Source organism: Enhydra lutris, unplaced genomic scaffold (genome assembly GCF_002288905.1).
Source record: "Enhydra lutris kenyoni isolate GAN:26980312 unplaced genomic scaffold, ASM228890v2 scaffoldscaffold20, whole genome shotgun sequence".
NCBI classification, from domain to species: domain Eukaryota; kingdom Metazoa; phylum Chordata; class Mammalia; order Carnivora; family Mustelidae; genus Enhydra; species Enhydra lutris.
In genome coordinates, this window is record NW_019154104.1 from 24856358 (window position 1) to 24876947 (window position 20590).

At 43.5% G+C, this 20590-nt stretch overlaps 1 protein-coding gene across 1 annotated transcript in view; it reads right to left on the minus strand.

Annotated features, from left to right (window-relative positions):
• Positions 1 to 19791, minus strand: part of LOC111148507 (dicer 1, ribonuclease III) — a 68278-nt gene extending 48487 nt beyond the window's left edge. Inside the window, exon 1 of the mRNA XM_022505113.1 lies at positions 19741 to 19791. The gene's annotated coding sequence lies outside the window, so the exon portion shown is untranslated. The remainder of the gene's footprint in view (positions 1 to 19740) is intronic.
• Between the last annotated feature and the right edge of the window lie 799 nt (positions 19792 to 20590).

The window sequence follows — 20590 nt, forward strand, 5'->3', positions numbered from 1 at the left end:
CACCTCTATCTAAAATCTTTGTTTTCAGGCAATTCCTAAGACTTTAAGAAACTTCTTAGAGAAAACCTAAAATACTCTATTATTCCTAAGATTTGGCATAGGAAACACATTATCATACACATTTAAAGTATATGAAATTTTATACAGTATTTTTAACCAGATGAACCTAAAAACCACAAACCACGAACTACCTAGTCATCATGAATTTACAGTAGAATGAAAATCAAACATTTAAGTCACAAAATTCGGTAAACAGTGTGAAATAAAACTAAATAGCTTTGTGTCCACTAGTTCTCTTTAAAAGCAAAAACCAAGGGGCGCCTGGGTGGCTCAGTGGGTTAAAGCCTCTGCCTTCGGCTTGGGTCATGATCCCAGGGCTCTCTGCTCAGCGTCCCCCTCTCTCTCTGCCTGTCTCTCTGCCTACTTGTAATCTCTGTCTGTCAAATAAATAAATAAAATCTTTAAAAAAAAAAAAAAAAAAAAGGCATACTATACCTACTTCTGTCTGGCTCCACAAACATCACTGAAAACATTACTTCACTTAGCCATTTCTTACACAATGAAACACTACACGATGGGAAAGAAATCATCATCAAATGGATAAAGTCTGAGAATATAAAAATACCCAAAAAGATAGGAAATAACCAAAATACCCATGGTATATAAAATAAGTATTTCAAGGATTTCTCAACTACCATTCGGTAAATATAGATTATGAAAAGACTAAGGTGGAACAAAAGATCGAAAGACCAAAGAGAAAAGAAAAGGGATAATAATTTCAAGAATAAGCACCAGCATCTTCACAAAATGAAATACACAGTATAAGAGAAATACTTCCATTTTTACTGTTAATTGTTAGGTAGGGGCCAAGGATAGGCCACCCCCAAGATGGGCCACTTTGGCAGGGAGATTCTTTTGAGCTGAAGGCAAGGAGACCCTGTGGGCTCAAAAGAAACTTCTGCCCTTCCATTAAACACATGAAAGAATCTAAATCAAGGGTCTTTCCTGGAATAAGAGCTATTAGCAGAGATCAATTTTATTTAAGTGACCCATCTGTAAGGCAGAGCAAACATCTAATTACCAAACATCTGCTCTTCTCCTTATGGCCCCGTGAAGTGCTTTCCTTTACTCCGCGGTCCCAGACCCTTTGCCCTTCCCCTTAGTTCTGGATGACCCACAGACCTCTCGCTATGCCCTCCCATCTTTGGAATGCCCACGTCCGCATGGTTTCCCTGTATGTACACTATAACATTTGATTTTCTCCTGTTAATCTCTTTCAGCCAGTTTGAGCCTCAGCCCAGTTACAAGGACCTTGAAGAGGATAGGAATTCTTGCTCCCTGACAGTTGTATCTGTCATTATTAATTTACAATCCTTGCATACTAATCTATCTTGAAATATTAATACACACACACACACACACACACAAAAACCCTCATACAGAAATGCTCTCCTCATCATTACCATCTATAAATAGCAAAAAATGCCCCATGTCTAATACCAAATGAGGGGATGGTGTGGTGGACTGTGGTTCATTTTACATGATACAATTCAACTGAGCCATTAAAAATGATGGCAGCTTATAATGAACAAAAATGGTTACAGTATGGCATACAATGGAAAAAAAAAAGAGCATTTTTATTTACAAGAAGACCATGACTAAGTCAAGTTAAAAACTAAAGAAGAAAAGGAGGAATGGAGAGAAAATTCAGCCCAAAATTCAGGATGGGACTGGATTACTGCTATGAGCGATTTCTTTCTTCTTAAAACTCTTCTGCATTCTAAAATTTCCTACAATTTGAACAATTTATTACATTTAGGATTGGAAAACAAATTTTCATACTGAGGATAACTTGTAGGATGACAACAGTTTAGACAGAAATGATTCTGGGGTGCCTGGCTGGCTCAGCTGATGGGGCATGCAACTCTTGATCTCAGGGTTGTGAGTCTGAGCCCCATGTTGGGTGTAGAGATGACTTAAATCAATCAATCTAAAGAGCAATGATTTCGCTTTAGGTTAAAAACAAACGAAACAACAAACAAAAAAAGGCATTTTTTTAAACTCCCTTAAAGCCATCAGATGTAGTTAAAACTTACCCCAGTTTCTATGACTTAAACCACGAATTCATTAGCCTTCTTTTCTTGTACTACTCTGTAAACCAGATAAATTTCTGGGTTTCTGTAAATCTGTAACAAACATATTATGTTTATACTTCAATGTCATTATGCCTAAAATTAGATTTATCCAAAACTGAAACTGAATACAGGTCAAACAGCATTTTAACAAGTATCACCCATCAAAATCTCCGTATAAAAAGTATCTCTAGGCTGCCAGCCAATGGCCCACGTACTTGGAATACTTCCTAAAAAGACAACATTCCAACATACCAAAATGGCAGCCAGAACCATCCCTCCCCTTCAAGTTACCTACAATGGCATTTACCCTTCAGTTTTGTTTCAAGAGAGGCAAGCGCTTAATAAACCACTAACTTTCAAGGTCAGTTTTAAGGTTAGTGTTTGATTCCACGTTTCTGTACTTTACTCAATAAAAACACTGCTATGCTAGAATGTACTCAATTCATGACCACCTTCTAGCCTATCTTTTATATGCCCTGTAAGAACATCCATGAAGGAAAAAAGGCCATAATTTTCTACATTAGGCTGTTCTAACACAATATAATGCATGTATATTTTAATACCAAAGAGAGGTTAGGCCTGAGACAAAATGAGTCTGAGAGACTGCTGAATACGATGAGTCTGGAAAGCAAACACATTAAAAGTTCCAGGCAAGGGGTAAAGCACCACACTACAGCTATGTGCAAGATCCCCAACCACTCACGTTATCTGCTTTCCCTAGAGAGCTGTGACAAGTATATCCCAACCTTCAAATGAGCCTCTGTTTCTGGGCCCCCGCCTGCCCCTTACCCCCTCCCCCAAGAACCTAAAAACCTCTATTATTTGATTCCCCTCTCATGCAGCACACAGGGGCCATCTGTACCACCCAGATCAGGACTCATCTGTATCTTCTGTCCCATATTAGATACTATTACTACTGCTATTTCCCCCGAAACTGTAAGATTTTTCAAAGGAAACCTCTCATATTTGACTTACACAGAATTGAAGAAAAGCTGGAAAGACCCACAAATATGGATATTTAATTCTACATTCAGTATAAACCTTATTGATCTACCCTTCAAATCATATGTTTGCTTTTTGTAGGTCAAATACAAAATTCAATTTAGATATTTCTTACCTTTAAAGGACTTGAAACAACTCAAATTATTTTAACAAGTTTAAGATCCCCATCACCGCCCCCTTCTCCAACAAACAAAAGTTCAGAGCTCATCCGAAACCAGCAAAGCTAGAGAGGCATTGAATGCAGGATAATTCTGACAGCATCCCAGCTCTACCCTCCCTCCAGTCTCATCCCTCCCAGAACTCCCAAAGCCTGCAAAGTCATCTTCCACATTAATGCAGTCTTATCTGATACAAACTGTGAAAATGTTTCAGCAACAATGTACGGTTCCAAAGTTAACAATATAACTGGGAAAACCCAAAGACTCATTTTAGAAACAGTGTTTTATTGGGTTTAAAATCCAGATAAAAATTCTATTCAATGTCAACTAATAAATGTAGGAGGAACGATAGAAAAATCACCATTTTTAACCATCATGTTAGTAATTGAGGCAAGAGTCATTAATGGGCACTCAGGCTACTGGGTGAAGTTTACAAAAGAACATTTACATCACTTCAAAGTCCCTCTGCACAGATTCCCTGCAAATCCTCATGAAAACGGATATAGTCACACTGGGGAAACCTGACAGACACCACCCTCCACCAAAGTGACCTCATCAGTACTGGGACAGCCTGACATGTACCTCCTAAGTGTGATGAACTGAGAAGGAAGTATCATTTATGCAGTTTTCTCGGCGAAAGTGAGAACCCGGAATCGAATCATGAGTCGGCATCAAAACCGAATCTGAGACGCACTTTACAAAACAACCGGCTTGCGCTCCTCAAAAATGTCAGCCGCCGTGAGAGCCGACAGCTGCCCAGCGAGTCCAGATGGCGAGCGTAAACACACACGACAACTACACACAATGCACATTCCTGGACTGAATCTTGTATCAGAGAAGGAGCGCCGCTGCAAAGGACGCGACCGGGCTGAAGGGTGAGCAGCAGAGGCCACCTGAAAACACGCCGCCCTGCCTAAGGGTTATTCTGAGCCGAAGGCAACAGAGAAATAGCAGATACAGGAAAAATTCCCTGCCCTTTCCCTTTCTGCCTAAAAGCGGGAATAAGTGTTGCTTTTGTGAGTGTCCCTCCTCCCCACTCCAGTACCAGGAGAAGGAGATGACAATTATCACCAAAGACACCCCTGACTTGCACCTGCACAAACCCTGTTACTAACCCCTACTGTCTTCTGTCATCTATTCACCTTCCCACAACCTACCACCCCTAAAAGCCCAAACTCCCCCATTCCTTTGCCTTGTCAGTTGTCCACAATACATGGCCCTTTAGTAAAATGGTATAGAAGCTCTAGAGTCCAGCCACTTCCTTGGGTTTCCACTCCTTCGGGTGAATCTCCAGGGTGCACACAAGATAAATCTTTTCTCTTGTTCATCTGCCCATTGTTGATTTAATTCACAGGCTCCACCCACGAAGAGCACAGAGGAAAACCTTTTTCCCTCCCCCTACAGGGACACTGGAGCAATTTAACTATCATCAATGAATGCTAAATTCTCTGAATTCAATAACTATATTGTGATCATGTAAGAGAATGCTCTTGTTCTTAGAAAACAGACCTTGAAAATATTCAAGTGAAGAGCATAATGCCTGCTACTTATTCTAAAAAAGTTCAGAAAAATAACAACTATATGCAGGGGATGAGGGGGGAGAACACACACAAGTGTGGAAAATATTAACTATTGGTAAATGTAGGTATTGATATAGGAATTCTTCATACTATTCTTACAACTCATAAGCTTGAAAATATTTTAAAACAATATTAAAAATAAAACTCTACTACAAACTGATACATACGTTTGACTATCAGAACACAGAAAAACGGAAATTGTCCAACTGTATTTCTGGGTAGTCTAAAGAGTAACACTTAAGGTGATTTTCCCTATTTAAAAGAGCTTTAAGTCCTGTCCCTTAAAATCACTCATTCATTCAACAAATACTTAATGAGCAAGACATACGTACTGCAAACCTGTGTTTTGGAGAAGGTGAGGACCGGACTGGAGGTCAGTTCTGAAGGACCAGCGTACCAGCCCCATCAGGGAGGAGACAGTAACAGGGCATCCCAGGGGTGAGGAGACAGTAACAGGACACCACGGGGGTGAGGGCATGTGGAGAAGCACAAAAGGACACAGGCGAGTCAAGCTGTAGAAATTACAAGCAGTGTGCCAAGGCACTGTTCCCACACGAGTGTGGCAAAACGGTGCAACAGGTTAAGACAAGGCAGGGCCACATCCTAAAGGACCTTAACACACAGCTCCACAAGGCTCCGATTCTCATCCTGGGGAATTCAAGCAAGACTGGGGCCCCCGCTTCTCTATTACACCAAGGGCTCTCCCCTAGTTCATCTCAGCCGAGAACAAATCTCTATACGAGACCCAGAGGCAGGAACAGTGCAAGACAAGACAGGAGACTCCTGAAGTCCCCTCTCTCCGTTAGAAGACATTCCTTTTCCCGGTTATAATCATGGATTATGCTGGAACTGCCCGTCTGCGCACTGAAAGTCCCCTGTCCCGGGCACTGTCCACTGACTTCTCCCAACCCTGGAGGATCCAGAAGGGTTGGTCACCCCATTTCCAGCTACAATTCTCTATCCTTGGGGGCCGACTGCATATTGCCACTTGGAGACAGATCCACACTTAGCTATCAAGGGAACTTGGGGCTGTTCCCAAAACTAAACTAATCTAAAAAGAAAGATGAAGATTCACTACCACTAAATATAATTCCCAAAAATACATCCATTACAGGAATTAGAGAGAGGTTTCAAAAAAGAGAAGCAGCATCAGAATAAACACAGCCTCCTAAGGTAACCACCCTTGTTTCGCTCAATTATGTCACAATTAAACCCCAGACACACACATTACAGAAAGAATCCAGACGAGAGAGGAAAAAGAAGCGGGCTCCAAAGTCGGAGCAGTGACAGAATCCTTCGGTGAGCTACAAGATCTTGGGCAAATGCCTTGTCTGCCTTTCCACATAAGCCCCATTTCTACCATAGGACCCGCAAAGATGTTGGCCTCTGGCTCCTCTTCCTCCCCTACACAATCCCACAACATACACACTGAGTTCATTAGTTAAGTCAAATCTGCAGATCACTAAAAAGACAGGTCTGCTGTTGGCTGTGAGAGAACTTCGTGCACTGGAGGCGGGCGGGGGTGGGGGGGACACCACGAGGGCCCTGCTGGAGAACACTGCACTGGAGGCACAGTGAAGAGCGTGAGACGTCACTGACACATGTGGGGATTACGAAGGACGGGAAAGGAGCAGGAACAACTACAACTGGAGAGTCATATCTCCCAGAGTATTTATAACCCTTTAAAAAAAGAGAGAGAGAAAGAAAAAGAAAACACAGGAAAGCATCCATAGTAGACCAAAGGCCCACACTGGCAGCCACCATACCTTGCAAAGCCGGGGTGCTGTTAACATCCTACGCTGTCTGAACACGAGCAAAGCCTAGGACACACAACAGGTTTCAGGATCTTCCACATCTGCTTACACCTTACTGCGTGGGTAAAGTCTGGCATGCGTGAGGGACCGATATCGTAAGTAAACTGTCAGAATGACAAGGGACAATGTGATACACAATATGAACGCTAAAGGCAGAAGTAAATATTTGTCATTTGCCAGACCCAAGCTCTTGCCCAGGATTACCAACAAGCACGAGTCCCAGAAAAAAAAAAGAAAGTGATTAAGAACAGAAGAAGAATACTAACAGAGCTCAAAGCAGTGCGCAACTAGGTTTGAGGAAAACATGAGTCAAACCAGTATAGCAAGATGGCTCAAAACCTTCACTGGACTCCCCCAGCACTCAGGCTAGAATCCAAAATCCGTACTACGTATGGCCCTGCCTCTATCTCTAACTGAGATTGTGTAACTCTGCCACCTCCCGACAGCCATGAGGACCTCTCAGCACCTCTACCAACGCCTTCCTACCCCAGAGCCTTTGCACATGCTATCCCCCGGCTAACTGCCCCTCAACCTGTAGGTCTCAGAGCTACTTTTTCAGAAAGTCAACAGTTTCAGTAAAAGACAGTAAATATGTACATCCAGAACCAACTGGGGTGCCAGGCACAAGCGAGATGTTTTTTAATAAATGAATAAATGCTGACAATTCTCACCAATAATAAGCAAAAGTTAGAGATTAATTGAATACTGACTGCCCCCCTCCAAAAGAATTATTAAGATACTTTATTTCATACTTTAATCACTTTTTTATGTTTATTATCCCTTAGAAACAATCCTACAAGGAACAACCAAAGAACATGTTAGATTATAATTCACTAGTCTAATTAATCCAAAATGAATGCAAGTCTTTAGAAAACAATAAATCCAAAATTAATCCAAAATGGAGCAAAGTTAAAAATTTAGCTCCAAGGGGCACCTGGGTGGCTCAGTCAGTTAAGTGTCCAACTCTTGATTTCAGCTCATTTTCTCAGGGTTATCAGAGTAAGCCCCGTGTGGGGCTCTGTACTGTGTACAGAGCCTGTTTAAGATTCTCTCTCTCCCTCCCCTCTGCCCCTCCCGCTTTTAATTAAAAAAAAAAAAAAAAAGCTCCAAATCTAATTACAGATTTCACATAGCAAAAGCCTTTGAATATAATTGTTTTCAGGGAACTAACTTTGACCATATAAATCACACTAGAATAAAAAACCTAATTCAAGCAGCATTAACCACTGTTAATTCTCCCACAAACCACAATGAAGAATATTCTTTATATTAAATCAGTTAACAATCTCTAAAAAAAAGTTACAGTTTTCCAAATGGAGTCAACTTTTACCTGGTTATTTCTATTTTTAGTATCAATTACTTCTTAGTAGCCCCTCAAGATAGTATTTTAGAAGTGGGCAAATTCCTTGAAAAACATAACCTACCAAAATTAACATCTGAAGAAAAAGAACATTTGAAAAGGCCTATAGGTTTTAAAGAAAACAGATTATTAAAAACTCCCAAGCCCAGAATGCTTCACTAGAGTGAATGCTTCACTAGAGTGAATGCTTCACTAGAGTGAATTCACTAGAGTGAAACCCTTCAGTAAGACTGAAATGAGAGGGAATACTTTCTACCTCTTTCCAGGAGACCAGCATAAACTTTAACACCAAAACCCAACAAGGACACTACAGTAAAGGAAAATTATAGACCTATCTCTCAAACTAGAAATGCAAAAATACTAATCAAAATATGAGCAAATAATCCAGAAATATGTAAAAAGGAGAACGCATTAAGACCCATTTTGCTTTATCACAGCAATGCAAGGACGGCTTAACATGCCAAAGTCAACTGACTTTCACCAATACTCAGTATAAAGCATCAATACTTAAGACAGGGTGGGTAATGACAGAAGAAAAGACAATGCAACAGAACACACAATGGAAACAGACCCACACATATAAGGTTATTTAATTAGTGACAAAAACAATACTGCACTGGGGTACAGAAAGAGATGATCTTTTCAAGTAACAACCAGGTTAACTATGTATCCAGATGGAAAAAGCAAGTCTTGACTCATTCCTCAAGTCACACACAAAAGTCAATGCCAGTTGGACTGCAGATCTAAAGGTGTAAACTAAAACAATGAAGTGTTTAGAAAACAACCTAAGAAGTGTGCCTGGGTGGCTCAGGGTTAAGCATCTGCCTCCGGCTCAGGTCATGATCCCAGAGTCCCGGATCTAGCCCTGTATCCCCACCTCAGTCTCCCCGCAGAGACAGGAGCCTGCTTCTCCCACCGCCCCTCCCCCTGCTCATGTGTGCACCCACACACATGCTCTCTCCCTCTCTCTCCCAAATAAATAAAGTCTTTAAAAAAAAAAAAAAAAAAGGAAACAAGACAATACCTCCATGTCCTTGAAGTGAGCAAAATTTCTTAGAGGAGACATTAAAAGCACTCGTCATAAAGGGAAAAAAAATGGACAAACTGGACTAGATTAAAATTAAAAATGTCTGTTGTTTACGTGACCTGATTATGAAAGTGAAAAGGCGAGCCAGGGTAGAAAATACACGAACAATTTCTACAGATCGATAAGGAACAAACAAGTAAATGAACAGTGGACAGAGGACTTCGCCACACAGGATATCCAACGGTGAGTACTCTGCATATGCAGTTAGAAGGATGCAAATTAAACCACAAAGAGCCACTACCACATCCATCAAAATGGCCAAAATGAAGAAGACACAGTGTGAGAATGATGTGGAGCTGCGAGAACTTTCCTACACAGCTGGGAGAACGGTCAAGGGGACGTGGATGCTCTGGACATGCACATCCCGATAACCCAGATACTCCATTCTACGTGCACACCCGACGGAAATAGACATATATTCACCAAAAAACATGCACAAGAACTGCAATATCCATAACAGCCCAAACCAAAAACGAGGCATATGTCCCCCCACAATGCGACAGACAAGGAAAGACTGACATATTCATGCAACAGAACTCTACGGACCCCAGAAGATGCAATGGAATGAACCTGACCCACCTAAGATGTTCAGGAAAGAAACCAACACGAAACCGTACAACTTCCACTACACAGAGTTAAAAATAAGGAAAAGTCAGGGGCACCTGGGTGGCTCTGGGGGTTAAAGCCTCTGCCTTCGGCTCAGGTCATGATCCCAGGGTCCTGGGATCAAGCCCCACATCGGGCTCTCTGCTCAGCAGGGAGCCTGCTTCCCCCTCTCTCTCTGCCTGCCTCTCTGCCTACTTGTGATCTCTGCCTGTCAAATAAATAGATAAAATCTTTAAAAAAAAAAAAAAAAAAAGGAAAAGTGGGTATGGTGTTTTTGGCCAGGGGTTAGGGGGGCATAATTGCCTGGAAACACTTTGTGTATCCTTGTGATTTATGTACCTTCCGGTTTATCAGTTGAAACCGATGCCACTTAGAGTTTATTTTGAAAGAGAAGTAAGCAATCCTTAATACAATATGTAAAACTTCCTCATTTGCCATGGTGCACATGTGAGACGGCAGGGAGAAGATTTACCTTTACTGAGCACTCAAATTCTATTATCTCATTTCATCCTCAAAACAACCCTGAAACAAGGATCATTTCCATTTTACAGGGATTTGAAAACACTTATCCAGGGCCATTTGCCCCAATAAATGGGAGAGATGGAATTCTACTTAAATTCTGACTCCAAACTTATTTCCGTAATATACAATTACCCTCTGGGGTATTTACACTAAATCTATTTACACTGATTTGCCCGTCAAAATAAGCTCCTTCTGGATATGTTCCTTTTGATCTCATGACAGGGGTGAAAAAGAGTAAATGTAATTTAACATTAACAGAAGCAAACTAATATTTTTATTTTAGCTCAATCTGCACACACACATAAGTAAATATTCCTTTAATTTTAAAGCCTGTGGCAACCCAAATCAGCCCTGCCCACGGACATTTCCCTTGGCCTTTCTAGTCTAAGAGCATAGATGCTCAATAAATACACAGTAACTGACTATACATCTCACCGTTTTTTCTAGAATCTCTATTCCACTCAGCTGATGACTAAACGTGATGCACTACCGGCTATAAATACTGCATAACGACTTCTTTAGTGAAATGGAAAGTACTACCTTAAAAGAGATTACAATCATGGAGGGGGTTCAGACACAGTGAAATAAACTAGATAATATTTCAGAAACTACAACATACTGTGTAATTTTGTCTTCACTCAACTCAGACAACACAAGTAAACATTTAACCTGAGCATCTGCCACAGATACACAGCAAATACAGATTTCATACATGTATATATATGGATTGTGTGTGCATGTATGCATGTATGTGTGCGTACACAGGTGCACGTGCTTTAAAAAGGCTTTAAGAAAATTATTTGTTTCCCTATTCTCGGCCAAAGTACAGACCGAACTCAGGTTTAAAAAAACAAAAAACAAACAACTTCCCAGAATTCTCCCAGTGTTTAGCAATACAAAAGCTACGTGTTTATATAAACTGAGTAAAACTAATATCCTCCTTCAGAACCGCATCATATGTCAGTGGTGATTTTCTACAAACACATCCCAAAAGGACGTGCTATTTGGCAATACCTTATTTCACATAATTAATTGAAGAAGGGCTGGAAACTAAAGGCCGTATATTGGAAAAGCCAAAAAGAATGATTCCTTTGAAGCTACTAATTGCATTTAGACAAGAAATTACAGCTGGCCTGAATTGCTGTTCAATTTACAAACGGCATTCAAATGCCTAATTTAGGCTGTTTTATCACTTGTTCCCATATTTTTATCAACAAAATCCTGCCTTTTCCTTAAAACACCCAAAATTATGTTTGGTCTAAGATTAATAAACAGTTTATTAGATGCAGGAGGTACATATAAAGATTTAGAAGCCAGGGATTTCTCCTCTTTAATACTCAGCTATACAAGACTGAGAAAAGTTAAGTAATCTCAGTACAGTGTTACGTACAAAAGAAAAGCCTTTAAAATTAAATTAGCAGGGGAGCACCTGGGTGGCTCAGTGGGTTAAAGCCTCTGCCTTGGGCTCAGGTCATGATCCCAGGGTCCTGGGATCAAGCCCCACATTGGGCTCTCTGCTCCGTGGGGAGCCTGCTTCCTCCTCTCTCTCTCTGCCTGCCTCTCTGCCTACTTGTGATCTCTGTCAAATAAATAAATAAAATCTTTAAAAAAAAATTAAATTAGGAGGGTGTCTATTAGACACTTTTCCCCTCATTCACAGGACCAGAGGCCTCTTGATGGGTTACCTGCCTGTCACCATACTGATCAGATAGAAGTCTTTAAACAGTTTGCTGGATTTTCCCTAACAGGCATTTACCAAGCTGCACTAGGAACAGAGACAGAAAATGAAAAAAGACTCCACAGTCTCTGATTCTGCCCTCTGTTCAAGGCAAAACCTGGCTCTCTCTACTTTTCAAGATGATTTCCCAGAGGTTTTCATCTTATGTTCCCCCTGCTCAGAAGAGCTCACAGGGCCATGGTCTCCTTTCTCACGATCACTGTGCACAAACCTTAATGGGCAAAAAAAGGCAGCCTCTCTATTTCATGCCTCATGTTTAGTAAAGAAACAGAGGTCTGAGGTCTGAGAACGATACGGGTGCTTCAAAGACGACTAACTCTAAGATATTTAGAGACCTGTAAATGTTTTCAATATTACTAGAGAGAAAATTAAAGCTAAGTCTGGAAAGGCCAAGGTGGCCTGCCCTCAGCCTGCAGCTAGTTATTTAGAAGTAAAGCCCATCTAGAGCAGAGGTTTCTTAACCACACAGTACTTGGCACTATTCATTCCATTCCATCAATCAGGTGGAACTTGCGCCTCTATCACCCAGGATAGTGTCACTATTCCTCAGTTAACCTATTATTTCTCTATATATGCGTAGACATAGCCTAATCAAGCAACTACAGATAGGATTCAGGAAAGGTCCCTGCACCTCCTATAATTTAATGTAAAATTATGAGCATGTATATTTTTCTGGGAATAAGATTCACATCTTTCATCAAATCAGCAGTCTGCAAAGACTAAGAACCACTGGCCCACAACTGTCTCCCACACGGGAGACAGATAACATAAAGTTCATAAAGGTTTGAAATACAGATAAAGGATGATGTATTTATTCATGTCTAATAGAAGAATAATGGTTATTTAGGGAGAGCTAGCAATATTAAGGTACTATTACACTTGACATCACTATTGCAGAGACCCAAGTGAGACAGCTGAACCATTAGACACAATGTAGACCATTTTCAGTATAGAACTTTGCCTATGAAATAACTGCTCTCCAGCCCTCCTCTCTTCCACCTTCCATTATAAATGTATCGGACATCCATCCCTACAGCAATAACTTTGGGGGGATCATAACATAACCACATTAGGAACATAAGTAAGATTTTCTCAATGCAGATAAAGGAAAAACAATATCCGCTAAATGTTATCAAAGAGTAATTATGTGCCAGAAGTGGGATGGGAGTTTAAGAAACTCGTTTTTTTCCCTCACAACCTCAAACAGGTAGTCTTATGACCAGTTTACCAACGAGGAAGCGGACACTCGGCAAGGTTGCTACACATGGGGGACTCAGCATCTGAACCCTGGTCTCTCTCACATCAGACATTTGCTCTACAAAGCTCTGATAAAATATTAATATTTAATTTTGCAAGGTGGAAAAAGCTTAAAATACCACTGATCAGAGCTCCTCCCGAGCGACAGCTGGGCAGGAGGCTGTGTAAGAGAAGGCGAGGCCCTTCAAACCATTGGGATCATCATGTTAACTTTGCCTTCCTGGGCTGTTACCAGCAGGAAGACAAAAATTCTGGAATCTCAAAGTATCAGACAAGTCCACTGCCTTTCTTTCCCCTTCAAATATGTTACTGATCTAACTTCTTAGAGAACCTTTCTAACATTTCAAAGATCAATTTTTAAATTGAGATCCTACTTTCCTTATTCGAGTTCTGTAAATACATTATTTTTAAAATTCTGAACTGGTTTGCTGACATTTTCTAATTCCCAGAAGACTTTCCAAACCTGTTTTTTCAATCACTGCTTTATTGTATACACGGAGTTGTCAGCTAAAACAGAACTACCATGACAACTACCAGAGTGAGGTTGCTTCAACACTGAGAAAGCTTTCTATACCAGCAGAACTTTCAATTTTTATAGCACTTTTCTTTTTATTTAAAGATTTTACTTATTTACTTGAGAGAGACAGCGAGCATGAGTGGGGAGAGGGATAGAGAGAGATGGAGAGGGAACAGACTCTCCACCAAGCAGGGAGCCCGATGCAGGGCTCCAACCCACAACCCTGAGATCATGACCTGAGCCGAAGGCCGACGCTTAACCAACTGAGCCACCCAGCACTCTTCTTCTATGAAATTCTTAACACTTGTCTCAGTCCACAATGTTTCTATGCACCTAGTCATAGGGAATCACAAATGGAGGAGAATCAAGAATCAGACAGCATGACTGGTCCAAGATCAGAAGGGTGATGGTCTTTTTAAAAGCCTTAATATACAGGCAATATTATTCTCCATAAATCTACCTCAGCTTCTAAAATTTCAAAAATTAAATATAAACTAATCTATTCATTCCACAAATCTGCTATGCCCGGCACTATTCCATCCTTACTCTCATAAATGCTTACACAGCCAACACACTGAATATCACCAAGAACCTCAAAAATGAAAACACGAGGGCCAACGTGTCATTACTTTACGTCTTCTTTCTAGTAACAGTCCTGCTGACATCCTCAGACAGTGTTTTCTTGTGACACCTTCTCAGTCACTTATTTAAAATGTAAAGCAACTTTGTATTTTAAAAAGAGTACAAACAATTCATTGACAATTTCAGATAAACAGGAAAGTCACTTCGTACTCGGGTTTATTTTAACAAAGGCCTTTTTACAGGACTGAAAATTTAAATTTCATCAGCTAGGCTTCTCGACCGCTTCTCTCTCCGTATTCATTCACGAGCATACACCACCCCATAAGAAAGGCGACCAACACACATTCCTAAAGACAGGCCCAGAGAACCCTGACCATCTATGCTGTGCAGAAAAGAGTTCACTTGTGAATGGATTGTTACTCAGCAACTGTCAAAAGCCTGAATGAGACAATTGATATTTCAGGGACATCAGCCTAAAGATAAATTAACTAGCTCTATGGAATCAAATTACCACAACGAAGCACACCTGTATTACTAAAGCTTTTCTATTATGCCTGATCCTTGTATCCACTGTCTCTAAAATGGCACGCAAAAAATGTTTCCCTATCATTTGTAAAATGTAAAACATTTTCTCCATATATTGTTAATATCGTTTTATGCAAGAATCCAAACGATTAACTACTCTTCGTACAAGAGAAAAGTCTGCTTCTCTCTTGGTATACTTCCTCTCATTAATCACTGCCAACAATAATTAGTCTTGTTTCCTCTTTTGCTCTAACAAAAATTTTAAAAAGAAAAAAAAAAAACCCTTTAGTTACACACAGATGCTGAGCCATCCTTGCCGTAAGCCTCTCTTCTAATTCCCTCTAGCAACTTCCATACTCTACCCCTCAACCTCCGCCGTTCCTTTCAGTCTTCTCAAACCTGTCATTGTAAGACAATCTCAAATCCTTTCTCAAGTAGACAAATTATAAAGTAACACACAGTTGTCTCTACATCGCTGTACTAATACTAGAAGCGCTTTCACAGAAATTAGTTGCAACTAAAAACCACCCTGGGTCATGCAAAAGATTTGTTGAACATCCAAGAATCAGAAGATAAGGACTAAAAGATCCACCTCACAGGCTAAGCAGGTAGACTCCCAAAGAGATAATGGCACCCCCTAAGATCCTGGTCTACTTTGGCAAGTCCTAAGTGCATAACGACAGAAAAAATATTACAAAGAAACCTGTGAATACGAGCTAGTTTAGTACATATCCGTTCCCTGGGGTTTCCTGAACGAAGGACACTCCTGAATGTCCAAAAAGCTGAGCACAAGGTGAACAAAATAAACCACTTGGCTTCAACTTAGTATTTTAGCAAGTTAAACATGTGCCTTCCCAGTCTCCTCCTCTAGCACCCACCGGAGCGCAACGGAGCCCCAGATGAAGCAACGGAAAGACCTCAGTTACTTGAACATCCACTGGCCAGTGGTAGGAAGCAAGATCGTAAAAATGAGCAAATCCTGGGCCTCAAGGAGATGAAAGTCTTTTATTAACACAGAGGAATTATTTACAGGAGAGTATCACTGCCTGGAACAACCCTCAGGAAAGTCACAGTGCAATAAATTCTGAATTTTTTGTGTGTTTTGATGACCAAGAAACAGTCTGACCTCTTCCGAGTTTATACCCAAAAGAAGTGAAAGTGGGGGCTCAGACAGAGACCTGTACATCTATGTTCAGAGCAGCGTTATTCACGAAGCCTAAGGGCAAAAGCAACCCAAGTGTCCACTCACGTCAAAACAGGTAAACAAAATGTGTGTGTGTGTGTGTGTGTGTGTGTGTGTGTGTGTGTGTTGAATATTATTTGGGCTTAAAAAAGAAGGAAGTGCTGACGCATGCTACAACAGACGTCTACGACACGATGCCTGAGGACTATGGGAGGTAAAATAAGCCAGTCACGAAAGGACAAATACGGTATGACTCCAGTGACACGAGGTTCCTAGAGCAGTCAGATCCACAGAGACAGAAGAATGGGGGTGCCCAGGTCTGAGAGATGGGTAGAATGGGGAGTTAGTGTTTAACGGGGACAGAGTTCCCCCTGAAGATGAAGGGAAAGTTTCGAAGATGGATGGCGGTGACAGTCACAAAACAACATGCACATACTTAATGTCACTGAACTGCACACTTAAGAACAGTTAAAATGGTAAATTTTGTGCTGCATACTTTACCACAAGAAAAGGGAAAAAATCTAAATTATTAATCAGATAATCAGAGGTCACCTGAATATTTAGAGTTTCTTTCTTTCAACAGATACTAAGGACTCACCTACATTTATGCAGGTTTTTCTCCTAAAATCCACTTGGCACAACAACGCAGTTCAATGCAATGCAGAGGGTCCACACAGAGGCCCCTGAAATCAAACCACGACCGAATCCTGACTGCCACTTTCAGGTTCCTAACTCGGGTCAATAACCTGAGTCTTCGTTTCCTTACATGTAAAATAAGGACAATACTGAGTTGGCCTCAGGATCACAGTGAGGATTAAATGAGAATGTATATAAAAGCAACTGAAACATCTTGGTACATAATAAGGGGGCACTCTTCATTAATGAATGTGTCCCTTCTTTCCTTTGCCATAAGGAATGACCACAGGATGTTAAGGTCACGAGTGAGAGAACCTCTGTGAAACACCTGCTTTCTCAAATGAAGCCAGCATCTCTCACTTGCCAGACAGTGGTAGGGAGTAAATCATCTCAATGCCATGAAAGTCATTCTTCCTAGAAGGCAGCACTACGCCAAAAGAGCTACCAGCTATGAAACACCACAAAATCACTATCGAATAAGAATCATGAGCCCCTTGGAAAGACAATGTCTTCTACAACCAAGACAAGAAAACTTAGCAATGGCCAAACCTCGCTGTACAACTCATACAAGAGCCACAGGCAAAATACAGTAGATGGTCTTAACCTTCAATGACGAGATGACAGCATAAACCGAAAATCATGGCAGGAAAAGAAGATCTTTTCTCCCCAAATTAAACTAATACATCTTTTCTTAGAACTGCACGTTGAGGCCATGAATACATCCATTAACCCACGTTACCATTTAAACGTACACAGTGACCATTTTAAAGACAGTCTTTATAGTATTTTTAATCTGTAAACAGAGTAAGTTTGACATGGTCTAAAATAAAATTCTACAATTATATGCATGTGTGTGTGTGTGTGTGTACGCGCGCGCGCGTCTGCTCCCTAGAATACACACGTGCCACAGGCAGTAGCTGGCTCTGAAGACAACACTATGCCAAATAAACTGATTATTCCAGAGCCTAGATACTAATAATAGTCCCCAAAATATTAATAGGGCTAAAATCACTATTCCCTAGCAGTCTCATTCAGAATCCTGTACCACCATCTACCCTCTAATATAAAGTTCTGGAGCTCTTGGTTAAGATGTGCTCTTATTTAGGAAATTTAACGTTTACAACAATACATGTTCAACTGAGCGAACCTGTTTCTGAAAGCACATTTTAAAATATATATTTTCCAAGTTACTTAAGTCCCCACTCCTGCCCTTTTCCATTCACTGAGTGTGCTGCAACTTGAAAAACAAGCAACGGAAGACAATTGAAAATCGGGATTGTAAAGATTGAGAAAATCCAAAGCCAGAAGCGCCTCCAAGCAGCACAGACTTCAAAGTAATTACTTTTTAATAAGACGAATGCTTTTTAAGTGTGATAGTTCTAAGAATGCTTAGACTTTTCATATGGTTCGGTAACGTGTCGCGGAAAGAATGACTTCCTTCACAAAAGCACGGGCTGAACTCTGTAGAGCGCAGGACTCCCCACTCATCCCTGTTTTTACAAATCTCCATGCTATTAGAGATACATTACGTGGTTTTGTTAAGCTCGGCTGCGGGCAAAGCCTTCGGGGCAGCTCGGCTTTTCTAGACAATCCACATAAATCTGATGTGCTAACCTAAAACATACACTCACTTCCCGAAGATTAAAAACCCTCCAGAAAGGCTCCTCTGCAGCGTTCCGGCGTTCTGGCAACAAAAACATCGGAGGGGAGGGGCGAAAAGATGGCCTCGGCCACCCGCCCCGGGGGACCCAGAGCTGGTCACCTGCCAGTAAACACGAACAATCCTCCTCGGGCGGGACCCGAAGGCTCGCGCTTCCCTGCCAGCCCCGACAGCCGCCTTCCTGCCCTCCGAGGGGGCCTCGCGCCGGGGGCCCCACCGCCGCCGCCGGTCCCGAGGATGCTCCCGGGACGCCGCCGCCGGGCCCGCAACGCTCCCGCGTGCCTAACCGGACCTGTCAAAGCCCGCTCTCCTCCAACCCGGCGCGCGGCAGGCCCGGCTCCGTGCCCGCTGCGGACGCGCCCGCGGCCCCGGCCGCCGCCAGCGACACCGCACCGAGTCCCCCCGAGGCGCCGACTCCGGAGGGGCGTCGGGGTCGGGGCAGCGCGGAGCCCGGCGCGGGGGCAGCCCGGCACGCAGGCCGCGCCGCCGGGGACCAGGCGAGGCGGCGCCATCTGGCCGCGCCGGCTCCCCTCCCCGGCGGGTCCGGGCCCCGGCGCCCACGCGGGCCTCGGCGCGGGGGCCGGGCGGAGCCGCTCCCCGCCCCGCACACAAAGCGGCTCCGCGGGAGCCCGCCTCACCTGCAGCACGGGGCGCCGCGGGCCTTCGATAACCATCGGACCCCGCTCCGGCGCGCGCGTCACAGCCCAGGCCTCCCGGTGCCGCCTGGCGCCGCCGCCGCCGCCGCCATTTCCTCCCGCTCGCCGTCGCCTCGTCCCCGCTGTCAGGTTACTCCATTCACCTGGGCCTGGAGCCGCCTGCGCCGCGCCGCGCCTCCGCCTGGACCCCTCCCGCCGGCGCCTGCGGAGACTGCGCAGAGCCCGGCTCGTCCGCAGCCCGCGCACGGCCCGCGGCAACGGCGCACAGCCGCTTGGAGAATCCCACCGGCGCCCGCGCCGCCCCCTCCGCGCCCCCACGCTCCGTTCGCCCTGCTCGCCCCGCGCCGGCATGAGAGCGAGCCTGTGATTGGACAGAGTGCGGCGGTGAAAGGTTAATCCTGGCCCCGCAGCCACTCAGGAGCCGGGAGACAGCGGGCGCAGGAGGCGGAAGCCAGGCGGCGTTTGCGGCCCAGCGCCGGTAGTGGGCCGGGGCGATCCGCCGCCCGTGGCCGGGCGCTCCCGGGCCCGCGCGCCGAGACTCCGGGCGCTCGCCCGGCTTGGCAGTATCCCCCGGCTCTCAGGATTCGTCCGCCTCCATTGTTGCCCCTCTGGCGCCCACCGCCCCCAAAACGTGGCCCTTCCCCACGGCCGGAATTGTTCTCCGGAGGCTCAGCGCTCCTCTTACCACCGCCTCCCCCTTTTTAAAGGGCCTCCCCACTCGCCTGCTTCTCCCGCGGTGGTGGTGCACAGCCCTCCACATTTGGGGAGACAACAGACCCCACCCCCACCCCCGCCCCGGAACTGGGATAACCGGATAATGGGATGGAGACGGCAGCCTCGCTTATGTAAATTGCTCATTTGCATAGGTCGCAACCCTCTGCCAAACCTCGTGGCTGTGAATTAAAGTATGGGTGGAGGTCAAGTACGTGATTGGCTTAAAGAGAATCCTATGAATTCATCCCAAAATGTAGGCATTCCTGGCAGAGCACTCCCGGTGAAAGACCAGTGTACTCCAGAGGAGGTGCGGTGACAGACGCCCTGCTCCGGATCTTAACGCGGTAGCCCTTAGCGCCTACTACATGCCGGAGACAGGGTTCCCTGCAGCAGCCACCAGCCCCATGCCGCTACTGAGCACTTAAAAATTGGCTAGTTCCCATGGAGATGTGCTGGTTGGAACCCAGATGTATGCGTTCTTTAAAAAAAAAAAAAAAAAAAAAGTAAGACAAGACACTGATCATTTATGGATTGCAAATTGAAGTGGTAATATTTTTATATGTTGGGATAAACATTGATTTCACTTGTTTCTTTTTCTTTTTCGAATGTGAGTGCTGGAAGACTTTTAATGTCTTGTGTGGCCCACATTCTACTGCGGTTGGACAGGCTGCTCTAGGGCTCACAGGCCTGTGATATTAATACGGACCCTCCGAGGTGGGCGTTGTAACTGCCCCGGTTTTAACAGCTGAAGAAACTGACAAGCCTCCAGCCCGTAAGCAGCTAAAAAGTGAACAACTGAGATTAGAACCCCAGGTACTCTAGCTTTGGGATTGGTGGGCTGTGAGTCACTACCGTGCT